Below are 13296 nucleotides of genomic sequence, written 5' to 3'. Positions count from 1 at the left end.
CTGTGCTGAAGGACTAAGCCCACCCTGCAAAGGACAGGGAGACTTGGAGGCTTATTCTGTAAATAATATAAAGGAGTATGTTTTAGATAAACCAGGTCATTGACAGGCTGGTAATGATTTTCTCTCCAAAGCAAGTTTTTAAACAATTCAAAAGCAGAGACGCTCCCTTTAAAGCAGGGTTTCTCAAAGTTGGCACTGTGAACATTCATAGCTCGAAGATTCTTTCTTGTGGGGGCTGCAGTCCTGTGTGGTGTGGAGCACTGAGTAGCATCTCCCACTAGATGTGGGGAGCATCTTGCTCTCCAGGTGTAATAACCAAATGACTGCAGATGTTGCCAGGAGTCTCCGGGGTACAAGACACCACCAGCTGAGAACCAGTGCTCTAAACCACGCAATGCTTCATTCCTCCGGTGCTTCCTTCACAGAAGCCCAGTGCCCTCCAGTATCCAGAAGCCCTGAATTCCTGGAATAGGCTCTGCTGAGCACCACCTCTGAGCCAGATCCACCCACGTGCTGTTTCTCTGAAGTGTCAGCAGGACAGGAGCTTGGAGTGAGAAACACTAACGCTCCTGCTTAAGAATTCTGTTTAAAAAATAATGCAGTGATTTGCCTTTCCTTCCATTTCTTGGCCCTTCTCTCTTCTTGATGCACAAGGAGCTGTTGAGAATAATGAAAATTCCATGTCCTTAAAACCCATGGATGTGTTTGGAGTTCTAAGAATACTCTTAAGGTAAAATAATACCCAAAGTAGATTCACATAGATACTGAACTTCTAGTAATTTCCTGTCCGTCATAATATCAGCTTAGTTTGACTGATTTTTTTACACAACCCAAGCTGATTTGTCCTGGCCTTTCCACCTTTAAATTCTGCTGGTGGTTGTATGTAATCACAGAATGCCAGTTTAGGGGATATTATTGTAAAAAACATGACTGAACAAAAATGGCTTATACTTTCTCAATATGTATTGTCTCGGAGTTCAGTGAGGGAGGCAGCAAGCACAGTGGTTGGTTAGCATGGACTTGGGCTTACCATAGGCTGGGATTTGAGTGGGAGTCCTGGCCCCATTACTAAGACTGAGCATCTATTGAGCCTCTCCAAGATTCGGTTCCATGATGTGAGAGAAGAAGCATTTGTGAGGATTAAATGAAATTACAAAAGAATGTTTCTGGCAAGAAAAAGAAAAATTGTCAGGTTTTAGGGGAAACATCACAGTGATGTGTACTTGCTGGAAATAGGAAGGAAGAAAGACAAGGCTGTCTTCATCATGCATTGGTTACAGGCCAGGCCACCATGGAACACCTGACCACCTGTCCACGGGTAGAGAAGAATCTCCCGGGTTCCTGGCATGTCATATCTCATGTAGTGGTGTTTGACTCCAAAGCTCAAATCCCTTCAACAGTATTACACTCTGTGCTAGTCAAGTAAAACTCGATGAGAGATCTCTGCTACTGCTTCCTGTATTGCTGTTATGTTTTTTGAATTCATACTTTTTTTTAAAGATCTTATTTATTTATCTTTAGAGAGGAAGGGAAGGAGAGAGGGAGAGAAATATCAATGTATGGTTGCCTCTCGTGAGTCCCCTGCTGGGAACTGGCCTGCAATCCAGGCATATGCCCTGACTGGGAATCGAACCGCGATTGTGTGGTTCCCAGGCCCGTGCTCAATCCACTGAGCTACACCAGCCAGGGCTTTTGAATTCATTCTTCAGTGCAGGTGGCACTGCCATCCACCTTTTGCCAATTCTGTGACCTCAGGCAAGTTATTTAACCTACTTTTTCACTGCTTAAAAAGAGATAACACTAAAGTTTCTTGGAAAATATCATCTGACTGACTATGGGAAGAAATGGAAGGATGAAATTGACAACAAACTGATAGTAACCAGAGGGGAGGGGAGAGGAATATAATATGGGAAATAAGAGAAAGGGATATAAATGAACATGAATGAAGGACCCATGGATGGAACCGGGGGTGGGTGGTATCGAGGGTGGATGTGGGTAGGGAGGGGGAAAGTGATGGTGGGAAAATGGAGAAAACTGTATTTGAACATCAATAAAGAAAGGAAAAAAAAAGAGAGATAACAGTCCCTTCTGAATGAAGTTTAAATGAGTGCTTGTGAAGATGTGTTGTCCAGTACCAGTACATAGTAGGGGCTCATAAACATTTCTTCTGTTATCATTCTTCCCAAACACATATGAGTTGGATGGCAGAACCATAGATAGATTCTGTGGACCAGTCTGTGTGGGTTACTGTCACACCCTCATTGAAGAGTCATAGAGATGAAGTTTGGAGCCTTTCAGACAAACATGAGTGTCCTTACACTGACCACACCCTCTCACCAGCTTTGGGCCTCTCCTCCCTTCCATTGTACAACTTGGGTTTAACTTTTGCTCTATGTGTGAAGTCGATATTTGTCTTCTTTGGGTGAAGACAGATTTTCTATAGTTCTTTTGCTGGTCTAACCTTCAAGCAACAAGCTTCACCTTTATCGACAGACTTCAGACACTTTGAAAAATAAAGCAAACAGGTAAAAAACAGAACCTTGTTCAGGGAAACAAAACTTTGCCCCAGGCCATAACTTATTGATTCACACCAAACATGCTTACTTTAAGATCTCCAAGCCTTATGATCAGGTATGGGTGTCTTTTTGAGAGAGACAGATAGAAACATTAACTGTGGACCAGGAAGCTGACATCAACTGTTGTTTTTACTTTCTGAAGACAAATAATAATAGCAATTCGATTCAACACACATTTGTTGGGCAGTACCTTTATTCCAGGTGCTAATGATACAAATATGGGTAAAATAGACTTTCTCTTCTAGAAAATAAAGATGTAGTAAAATAGTAAGTTATCTCTTGGTTTTATTTGGTCTCTCAAGTAATTTGTACAAAAAAGAAGATCAAATAGCACCACTATCACAGTACAGATGGGGAAACTGAGCATCCAAATATTAGAAAATAGATGGCATTCATTCCTTCATTCATTCACTTAACCAAGATATATTGTGCAAGAGATATCCAGTGATGACCACCATATACAGTGGGCTTTGGGAATTTTCAGCCTCCATGAGGAGAGGTGCACTAAGCTGTTAAGCACACACGTGTGCAGAATTAGAAATTGCAGGGTGTGCTGTGAAGGAGCGCAAGACAAGGATAATTTAGATGGGGGCTGGTGATGAAGCCAATGGATATGACGTTCACTGAAGTCAGTGAGATGGTACAGGGTGGTCTTGTAAGAATGAGGGCTGTTTTCCTGGCAGAGGGAAGGAACTGAGACAGAAAAAAAAACTCGGGTCTTTTAAGAGATTAAAAAATACCAGTGTGGATGGATCCTAGAATTTCCAGTGGGGAGAAAAGTGCAAGAGGAGACTGGTGTAGCTGCTGCCACCCCAAATGCCTCCTGGGGTCAGGGAGGTTATCTATTTTTGGTATGGAGCCAGCCAGGAACCTGAAGACTGGAGCATGCATGGGCTTCCTTGAGCAGACCTTCATCCTTTGGGAATAGGGACCCTGTGTCAACACATTTCCCATTTTATACAAGAATGTTCATGATCTTGGAAATCGGCATCACATTTTAAAAATTATCCTTATAGGAGCTAACTAGAGAAGATGGGACATATTTGCGTGTGGAGTGGATGTGTTAGGTCTGAGATATATCAGTCTGAGGTCAGAGCATAAGTTAAATTGGGGAGTCACTGATGACTGGTTTTGTAAGAAAAAGGACTTAGGGTATCACTTAGGGAGATAGTGTAGAAAAGAGAAGAGATCCAGGCCTGCGCCTCAGCAACCTCTAACACCATAGCTGGTTAAGAGGCTGAGAAAGGGTGACCAAGTAATTTGGGAGACATGCTGGTGCCACCGAGTCAAAGGAAGACAGCATCAAGAAAAGCAGCATAATTGTACTTGAACACTGAGAGATGTGATGAGGCCTTAAATGTGTCCCGTGGATTTGGCAATAATTTTAGAAGAGTAGTAAGGAAATTATTTATATTTGAGGTTGTTAAAGGATGAAAGATGGGAAGGGGATTAAATTCAGTATGAAACAAGTATTTCAAGAAGCTTAAATATACAGGGACCAGAACTAAAGGCCCAATTCCTCCTCCGTGAGCTGTCAGTGAAACATGGGCTAAGCATCTGTCCAGAAAAGAGTGTGGCTCTAAGTTCACTTTATGTCCTCTCTAGGATCTGTGCCTCTTCCCACTCTGTTGTCTTTGAGTTTCCACAGTAGCCCATATGTTCTAACATCAGTATTCATGTGATTCTAACATCATGTGATTCTTTTCCTCTCCACCGTTCCACTTAAGTCTAAGCCTCCGTCATATCTTGTCCGTGATTTAAATAGAGTAGCCAGATTGATTTTGTACAGACAAGTAATATTGGGCCACATTTTCCCTCCAAACTGAACTATGGTTCCCCACTGGCTCAGGAACAGCCATGCTCTTTATGATAATGACCTATAGTGCCTCTGTGTTCAGCAATGCCTTTTTGCGGTCACACTCCCTTGACTCCATCTCCTACCAGGCTTGCTTCAGTCATTCTTCTGCAGAGACACTGGTCTTGTAAGCTGTTCCTGAAACACTTCACATCCATCCCAGGCCTTCTTTTGCACTTGTAGTTCTCTGCACCTGGAATGTTTGCTCTTCAAATGACCACAAGACTTTCCCTTCATTTTTTTCAGGTCTTTATTTATGCAGTCATGCCTTTCCAACTGCCAGATCTAAACTTGCAACCTCTAGCCCTCTTGACACTCTATGCAAAGCACTTAACACTATCCAATACTACTACACACTTCCCCTCCTTGTCATATCCATTGCTTCTCTCCATACTTTAGTGCATGCTCCAGTGGTCTTTGTCTCTCTTGTTTATGGATGTATCCCTCGCGCTTAGAACAGTGTCTGGGGCGGAGTAGGTGCTCAAGCAACAATTGTACAACTAATAAATGAATGAATCGGTAACAACATATTTTAAAATTATCAAAATTGTCCAAAGTTCAGGAAAGAGAGTCAGAATCCACACACATTTTCTTGATTCTTATTGTGGACCACTCATTACAACTTGCAATTTTATGTCCATTATTCTTGTGAAGGGGCAGTCCTATCTCTGTTTCACAGATGAATAAACAAAGGTCTGAAGGATTTAAAAGATGTTCTTGTTGGTAGTCAAAAGTCAGGTTTTAGATCCAGGTCTCTTGGCCTATGTTGGGTTGATACTTGGCCTTTTCTGGCTGTGGATAACAGTTCCTCATTGCTTGGGGAAAGGATAATGAGGGCACATGGAAAAAGAAAGAAGGCAGGAAAGGATTTTTTAAAAACTAGAACCTCATATACTCTGATGTTCTTGTCACCACAACCACAGAAGATATTTCAAGTGCCTTTTTTGGCCTTCTGGAAATAAGGCAACTCAATGGAGGCCTTTGCTTCCACTGCCCTGATACTACTGACCAGTTCCCTTGCCTCTCTAGCTTTAGACTCATACGTGGTCACTGCAAGCTCATGTTTTTGGTGGCCTCATGGCTTCTTCCTACTACTTCTTCTGTGTCTCTGAGCTTTCTCTTATCCACTAATTAGCTGTCTCTAAATTTCATGATTCTTTGAGAGAGGATCATGTATTCAACAAATATTTATTGAGCAATTTTGATGGCCCAGCACTGTACTGGGTACAGTAGATACCTGAGTATCCCTGTCATCATAGAGACAACAACTTGTAGGCATAATGCTTCCACCAGTCCTGGGCACCAGTGACATCAGCATTACTATACAGTATTCATTCATTAGAAATTCAAATTCGTGGGCTACAAGCTAACCTACTGAATTCCAGTCTCAGAGCATAGGTCCAAGAAAACTGCATTTAAACAAGCTTTCTGGATGATTCTTTTGCACATTAAAATTTAAGAACGGTTGCTACATACAATAGCTTCCCTTGGGCTGTCTCACCCTGGTCTATTCAGCTGTGTCAGTAGGACAGCGCCATCAATTACTTTTCCTCTAAAGGACCTGTTGGCATGGCACTATCTAGAACATAATCTAAGCTTTTCTGATAAAAACACAGTTGCTTGATGACCATCTCAGCCACCATTAAAAATTAGGTTTTCTCACTTCACTGCATCAAGTTCACCAACCTTGTTTTTATTGCTCTTGCTTCTTGCGTTTTTCTGTCCCTGCTACACAAATCCATCTGCTGAAAGAATTTCCAACAGGGCATTCTTTGCCGACTCTTCAAACTCTACTTTTCTGTTTTCTTAAACTTTGGAGGAGTGGCAGGGTTTCTTGAGAGCTTTTAGGGAGGAAAAGCTGACACTAATTGAAAGATACTCCTAATACTCAAAGTTAGAGTCCACCTTCCTGTGAAACAAAGTTAATAAACATCTGTTTCCAGCCAAACTCCCCAGTTCTTTCTGTTTCCCTGTGTTCAAACCCAGCTTTCAGGGACTGCCCACCTGGGGCAATTCTGCAATCTGCAGCTCAAGGCATCCATGCATCAAAGAGGAAGACAATCTGATGGAATGGAATAGTACTGATTTCTATAACAAAATTAAGCTTGGGTTTGGGTTTGTCTTTGTTTTTTTTTAATGGAGTTTCATACAGGTTTTATTTACTTGCATCTTTTGGTCCTACATTAATACTTGAAAATTAAGAAAGATATAAGAGCTAGTCAAAGGGAGTCTAGAATTCAAAGTATGGTTTTCTCTCACTACCTCCATGGAAAGATCTAATATGCAACACCAGCTTTCTGTCTTGTTCATGCATTGATTGATTGATTAATTGATTCAATAGGTAAATACTTATTGAGCAGGGCCTGGAGGCTTTGGCGGGGCATATAGAGTGGTTACAGTATCCATCATGCTTAAGTGGCTCCTGTTGGCTTTCTCTGGTAATGTGACCCTGGACACTTGCTTTGGAGCATGTCCCATATACCCGTGGCTTCAACTTTGCCACAATGATGACTTGAAATGTTTCCTTTTGAGGTTTCTCTTCTGACCTTCAGACATCAGTATCCAAATGCTTAACTGACATCTTCACTTGCACATTCAAATTCACTCCACGTGCAGCATGCACAGGACTAAACTCATAAACTTCCCCATACAGCTTAGTTTTTCTTCTAGTGTTTGCTAGCTCTGTTCAATGACGTGACCAGCCATCCAGTTGTTCAGCCTGAGCTTTGGAAGTCACCTCTGAGCTGCTTACTTCTTTATTCCACATACTCTATCATCAAGCCCTGTCAAGTATCCCCCTTAGATGCCTCTTTAATGCCTCAGCTTCTGTTACCCACCAACACCACTCTAGTTAAAGATATTATGCTCTCTCACTTTGGGGAGGGTACTAGACTTTTGTCTGCCTCCTGTCCCCTCTAAGGTTTTGACCAGTCCATCCTTTCCCCGATATCCAGGAGATGCCTCAAAACCAAAGTGATATTATACCTCTGCTAGGTATACGAGATTCTTTGATTGCTTTCCATTATCCTAAGGATAACAATAACTAATAGTAAATAGTTATTGTTACTAATAGTAACTAGCACTACTTACTAATACTAACTAGTAGTACTAGGTGCCATTCTGTGTTTTACATATTCGAACCTATTTCATATATTATCCCATTTTTAAAAATTGGAATAATTGCAATGGCCATAAAATCCTTCAGATCTGACCCCTACTTAGCCTTCCTGGCTTATCTTTATTAGTGGTTCCCACACACCTTTCCCTCTTACATATAATGCAGTTCCTTCTCTGGTTGAACTTGAAGTGGACCTGCTTCTGGAAACAATGTTGTAATTCTGTGTAGCTGCTAAGGCTGATGAGCAGCTGACCTCTGCCATCTTGGGTATTGTGCCTGAGCGTTCCTGGTCCAGCAGAAAAGCAGGGTCCTGGCATCCAGTCTGCATTGTGATTTGGGCAAGCCACTTTCTGACTCGATTAGGGCACTGATTACAAGTCAGGAAATCCATTTCCAACTTGTTTAAGCAAAATATAAGAATTTACTAGAAGCATACAGAGCATCTAATAAATCCCAGGGTATAGTCAAATGAACCCAACCCCACAGTGGACTAGGCCAAGAACCAGGATGGAGGGGGAGGTCAACTTCATCCTTGTTCCCACACCAGGGGTCCATGCTTCAGAACACATGCCCCCAAATCTCCATAGGTGAGGCCCACTGACTGGCCCAGAGCAGTGGACATATCTCAGCTCTGGTCCAGATGCTTCAGACCCACTATCTCAAAAGCTGTTCTGGGATCAGGGGTCCAATCATGTAGGTTAGGAAGATGGGGTCAAAGAATGTTATTCTGTCTGCCAAGGTAGAAGGTGGGGCAGTCGGAAGGGGCACTGTAGCCCCACCAAAAGTCCTGAGGTGCTTCTCTGGCTTCAGATTTGTCACCTTTAAAAACTTTCTGAGCACCTTGGTTTCTCCCAGCTCCTTCCTGCAGAGAGCTTGGGCTCACTGCCACAGTAGACACCACAGTGCTCTTGAAACGTAAACCACATGTAGCCCGCACTCTGAGGATTGGGGATTAAGCAGGAAAACCTCTTGTGCTGTTTCTGCAAAGAAGCTACAAATCCCCTAAGTGCCAGTGAAGGGGAAGCTCTGACTTGGAGAAGATCTTGATTCAGAGAAATCAAACACTCATTCTGCTCTCATGTCCTAGGGTGGGATTTCTGGTTGCCAACCAGAAATTGAATTGAATGTCTCTTTGCAAAGACAAAGCCCACATTAGCACAAAATATAGATTGAAACAGTGGGGGCTGGGCATTGCTGAGGGTGCAGCAAAATTAGCACTTGTGTCCCTGTCCAAGGGGGGCTAGCACTGCCTATTAGCACCAGGTGGAGTTTCTGAAACAGCCCTTCACCCATCTCTGCTCTCACCTGCCATGCTGCTGCTCCCTGAGCAAATGAGTCAGTGTATTCCTGCCTTTTCTCCTGCATCAGCACCTGACTGGGTAGTGGCGGGGGGAAAGTCCTTCCTCTCTGTGTAGTGAATTCTATCCACTGTGCATGCTTAGCTTACAAGGCACCTCTTCTGTGAGTCCTTTAAAAAGGCATTTTCATGAGATATGATTTACATACTACACAATTCACTTTTATTAAATGTGTAATTCAATGGTTTTCAGCTGATTTACAGAGTTGTGCAGTCATCACCATCACAAGGTTCTGAACATTTCCTTCTTCCCCCAAAGATCTTTCATACCCTTTTGTATTCAGTCCCATTCCCACCCGTGCCCCAGGCAAACACTACTCTCTGCCTCCATGGATTTGCCTCCCTGTGAACTCTACACCCGTGCATACACACACTGCCTCAGCCCAGCAGAGCAGTTTTGTCCTCTTAACTCAAACAGCCTTTTTATGTACTTGTAAAATGATCTAGTAACTGCAGATTTGTGCACAGTTGTCCCCCCTTATCTGGGGTTTTGTTTTCTATGGTTGCAGTTACCCATGGTCAAGCACAGTCCAAAAATATTAAATGGGAAAGTCCAGAAATAAATAATTCATAAGTTTTAAATTTCGAGCCATTCTGAGTAGTGTGATGAAAGCTCACACCATCGTGCCCCATCCACCGGGTTGTGAATCATCTCTTTGTTCTCACATCCACACTGTACACGCTCCCCACCCAGGAGCCATCTCACGTATCAGATCTGCTGTCGAGGTATCACAGTATTTGTGTTTCAGTCACTCTTATTTTACATAATGCCATGTTCATGTAACTTTTATTAAAGTATAATAATTATTTTATGTTGTTATTAGTTATTATTAATCTCATACTATGCCTAATCTATAAATTAAACATAATCGCAGGTACATATGGACAGTGATCCCTCACCTATCACAGAAGTTATGTTCCAGAGACCCCCCCCACAAGAGGTGAAAATCTGCAAAGTAGCAGCATTATATTTATTTTATTATTTATATATATTTATAAACCCTTCCCACACTCCTATAAACCTTTCCCACTCTATTATTAACCTTTCCCACATTCTTAAACACTTCATATGCTCTTAAACACTTTCTACACTTTTAAACCTACGTAATTTTTAACAACATATAAAATTCTATATGGGTATTCACCAGTGAAGTGTACGGTCATCCCTAGCAGTATCATGGTTCATGTATAGTGGGTTTTTACCCACGATGCAGTGAAGCTGAGATAAGTAAACCATGATATAGTGAGGGACAACTGTATAGGGAAAGACATAGCATATACTGGGCTCAGTACTATCTGTGATTTCAGGCATCTATTGGGGGTCTTGGAACATATGCCCTGTAGGTAAGGGGAGTGATTACATGTTTCCTCAACTAGAGTTTAAGTACCAACACCACTATCATACTCTTGGGGCTTGGCAGAACCTGCACCTGGCAGATGGACTAAAACAATCTGTGTGTAACTGAGCACAGGCATGAACTACCAGTAAGTTTATCACTCCATCAGGGAAAAGCATTCATGCTGCTTCTCTTTACGAGTAGCATCACTAGCATTTACTGAGCACTTACTATGTGCTGGATGCCAAACTAAATGTTTATATTAATGATGAAACTTAACAGTCCTTATATAACCTTTACTTCAGTTGAGATACTTACCATTTATGTTGGTATTTGCATATGTGGAGACTGAAGCTAAGAGAGGCTAAGAACTTCTAGATTACAAAGGGACAAAGCCAGAACTCAAACCTGGTTCTGTTTAGATAGAAATCTCAGCTACTGATGGCAGGTCTACAGAACCATACTTAGGCAAAAGTCTTCTGGGATCTCAGATTTGTAATTTAGTCGGTAAGTGCCCCCTGCTGCATTCACTTTGGGGTCCCTCTGAGAAGAGTAGAGCCATTCACAATGCTTTAAGATCTTTGACTAACTTAGTGTGAAGCCATTTGATTTTCCTGATCAGCTAACTCAACTATATGCTTTCCTTCCCATTCATCTCTTGCTAGCAATGGCCAGTGGAATATGAGGTAATAATAACAAACTTATCATTTGTAAAGAATTTTAGGGTGAAAGAAAACTGAGAGTTTACTGGAAAAAACAGAACTGAATTCTTTTGAATTTTGAAGGATTCATGTTCCACAGTTTGGAAACATTGGAAACAAAGAAAAAGCAAGATGTGGGATGGGTTTGTGACATTTCACCTCCAGTGGTCACTGTCACTGTCAGAACTGAGGAATGCTTACAGGGCTGGCGATGTCAGTGACAACACACATTCTCTGCTGTGCCCTCCTCAGGGATTAAAGGAGACTGAACCTGGAAAACTCTCCCAATGGCTTAGGCCACAGTCAACAAACATAAAGGACTACACGCTGGCAGGTGATAGATAAAAATGAAGTGAACTTAGCATGATACAATAGGGAGTGGTGAGGACTATGGCAAAAGAAAGAACAGTTTCTATCTTTAGGGAGAAGCTGCTACTCAGACAAAGCTCCCTGTTTTCATAATTTTTGTTTCCACAATTTTTTAGATTTTTTTCAAAAGCTAGAAATCTGGATATTCATTGAAAATTAACCAATTCTATTATATGAGGCCTGTCCAGAAAAAGTCTGGCCATTGTTAATATAACAAGAACAGTTTGAGTGATATTTATGTAACCTGGCAGCCAAGGAGAATGGACTTGAATGAGCATTCATGAACAATGATTACTTCACTTTACTAGTCAGTGAGGGTAGTAGATGCCATTGAGTGAGCATAAGCAGTGGTTAATTTTGGTCTGCACTTCCCAGGGGCCCCAGAGCTACTGGGCAGCTTTAAATCATGCTGAAGCACCACCCAAACACTTTCACAAGCAACACACACAAGGAGAAGACTCAACAGGCATTGCAGTCCATCTGAAGCAAGTCCTGCTTTACAGGGTTGATCCCTGCACACTAGCTCCTTCCCTATGGTCATGGCTGGTCCTTACAGCCAATTAGCCTGGGGGGTAAATCCCTCACATGCCAAAAGCAATCAAAGCTCAACTACAAAAGGAGGGTGCAAACAGCACACCTGGAGAGTCCAGCTGGGGTGACTGGAAAGCCTGTGCCACTAGGCCCCACAGGACACCTACTACATTAAACCTCTCTACCAGGACTGGGAGACTGCAGCTCTACCTAATACATAGAAACAAACACAGGGAGACAGCCAAAATGAGAAGACAAAGAAAAAGATCTCAAATGAAAGTAAAAGCCAAAACCAATCTAGCATGTGCTTTTATTCAAAACACTGGTTATACTCATAAAGATGCTCAATGATCTCAGTGAGAACTTCAGCAATGAGACAGGAAACATAAAAGTAAGTATAGAAAACAAAAAATAACCAATCAGAAATGCAGAAAATGATAAGTAAAACAAAGTATATATTATAGGGAATCAACAATGCGGTAGATGAAGCAGAGGATCAAATCAGTGATTTGGGAGACAGAAGACACCCAGTCAGAACAGCAAAAAGGAAAAAAGAATTTTAAAAAAAGAGAATAGTTTAAGCAGTCTCTGGGACTATTTCAAGTGTACCTACATTTGCATTATAGGGGTGCTGGAAGGAGAAGAGAGAGAGCAAGAAACTGAAAACCTATTTTAAAAAATAATGATAGAAAAATCCCCCAACTTGATAAAGGAAATAGACATATGAGTCCAGGAAGTGCAGAGATCTCAGACAAGATAAACCCAAAGAGGTGCACATCAGGACACATCATAATTAAAGTGTCAGCACTGACCAGCATGGCTCAGCTAGTTGAACATTGTCCTGCCAAGCAAAGGTTTGCTGATTTGATTTCTCATCAGGACCCATGCCTGGTCTGCAAGTCCAGTCTCCAGTTGGGGCACGTGTGAGAGGCAACCAACAGATGTTTCTCTCTCCCTNTATATTATAGGGAATCAACAATGCGGTAGATGAAACAGAGGATCAAATCAGTGATTTGGGAGACAGAAGACACCCAGTCGGAACAGCAAAAAGGAAAAAAGAATTAAAAAAAAAGAGAATAGTTTAAGCAGTCTCTGGGACTACTTCAAGTGTACCTACATTTGCATTATAGCGGTGCTGGAAGGAGAAGAGAGAGAGCAAGAAACTGAAAACCTATTTAAAAAAATAATGATAGAAAAATCCCCCAACCTGATAAAGGAAATAGACATATGAGTCCAGGAAGTGCAGAGATCTCAGACAAGATAAACCCAAAGAGGTGCACACCAGGACACATCATAATTAAAGTGTCAGCACTGACCAGCATGGCTCAGCTAGTTGAACATTGTCCTGCCAAGCAAAGGTTTGCTGATTTGATTTCTCATCAGGACCCATGCCTGGTCTGCAAGTCCAGTCTCCAGTTGGGGCACGTGTGAGAGGCAACCAACAGATGTTTC

Source organism: Sturnira hondurensis, unplaced genomic scaffold, assembly GCF_014824575.4.
Source record: "Sturnira hondurensis isolate 20B ecotype Veracruz unplaced genomic scaffold, ASM1482457v3 Scaffold0024591, whole genome shotgun sequence".
Lineage (NCBI taxonomy): Eukaryota > Metazoa > Chordata > Mammalia > Chiroptera > Phyllostomidae > Sturnira > Sturnira hondurensis.
This window is presented reverse-complemented; position numbering follows the sequence as displayed.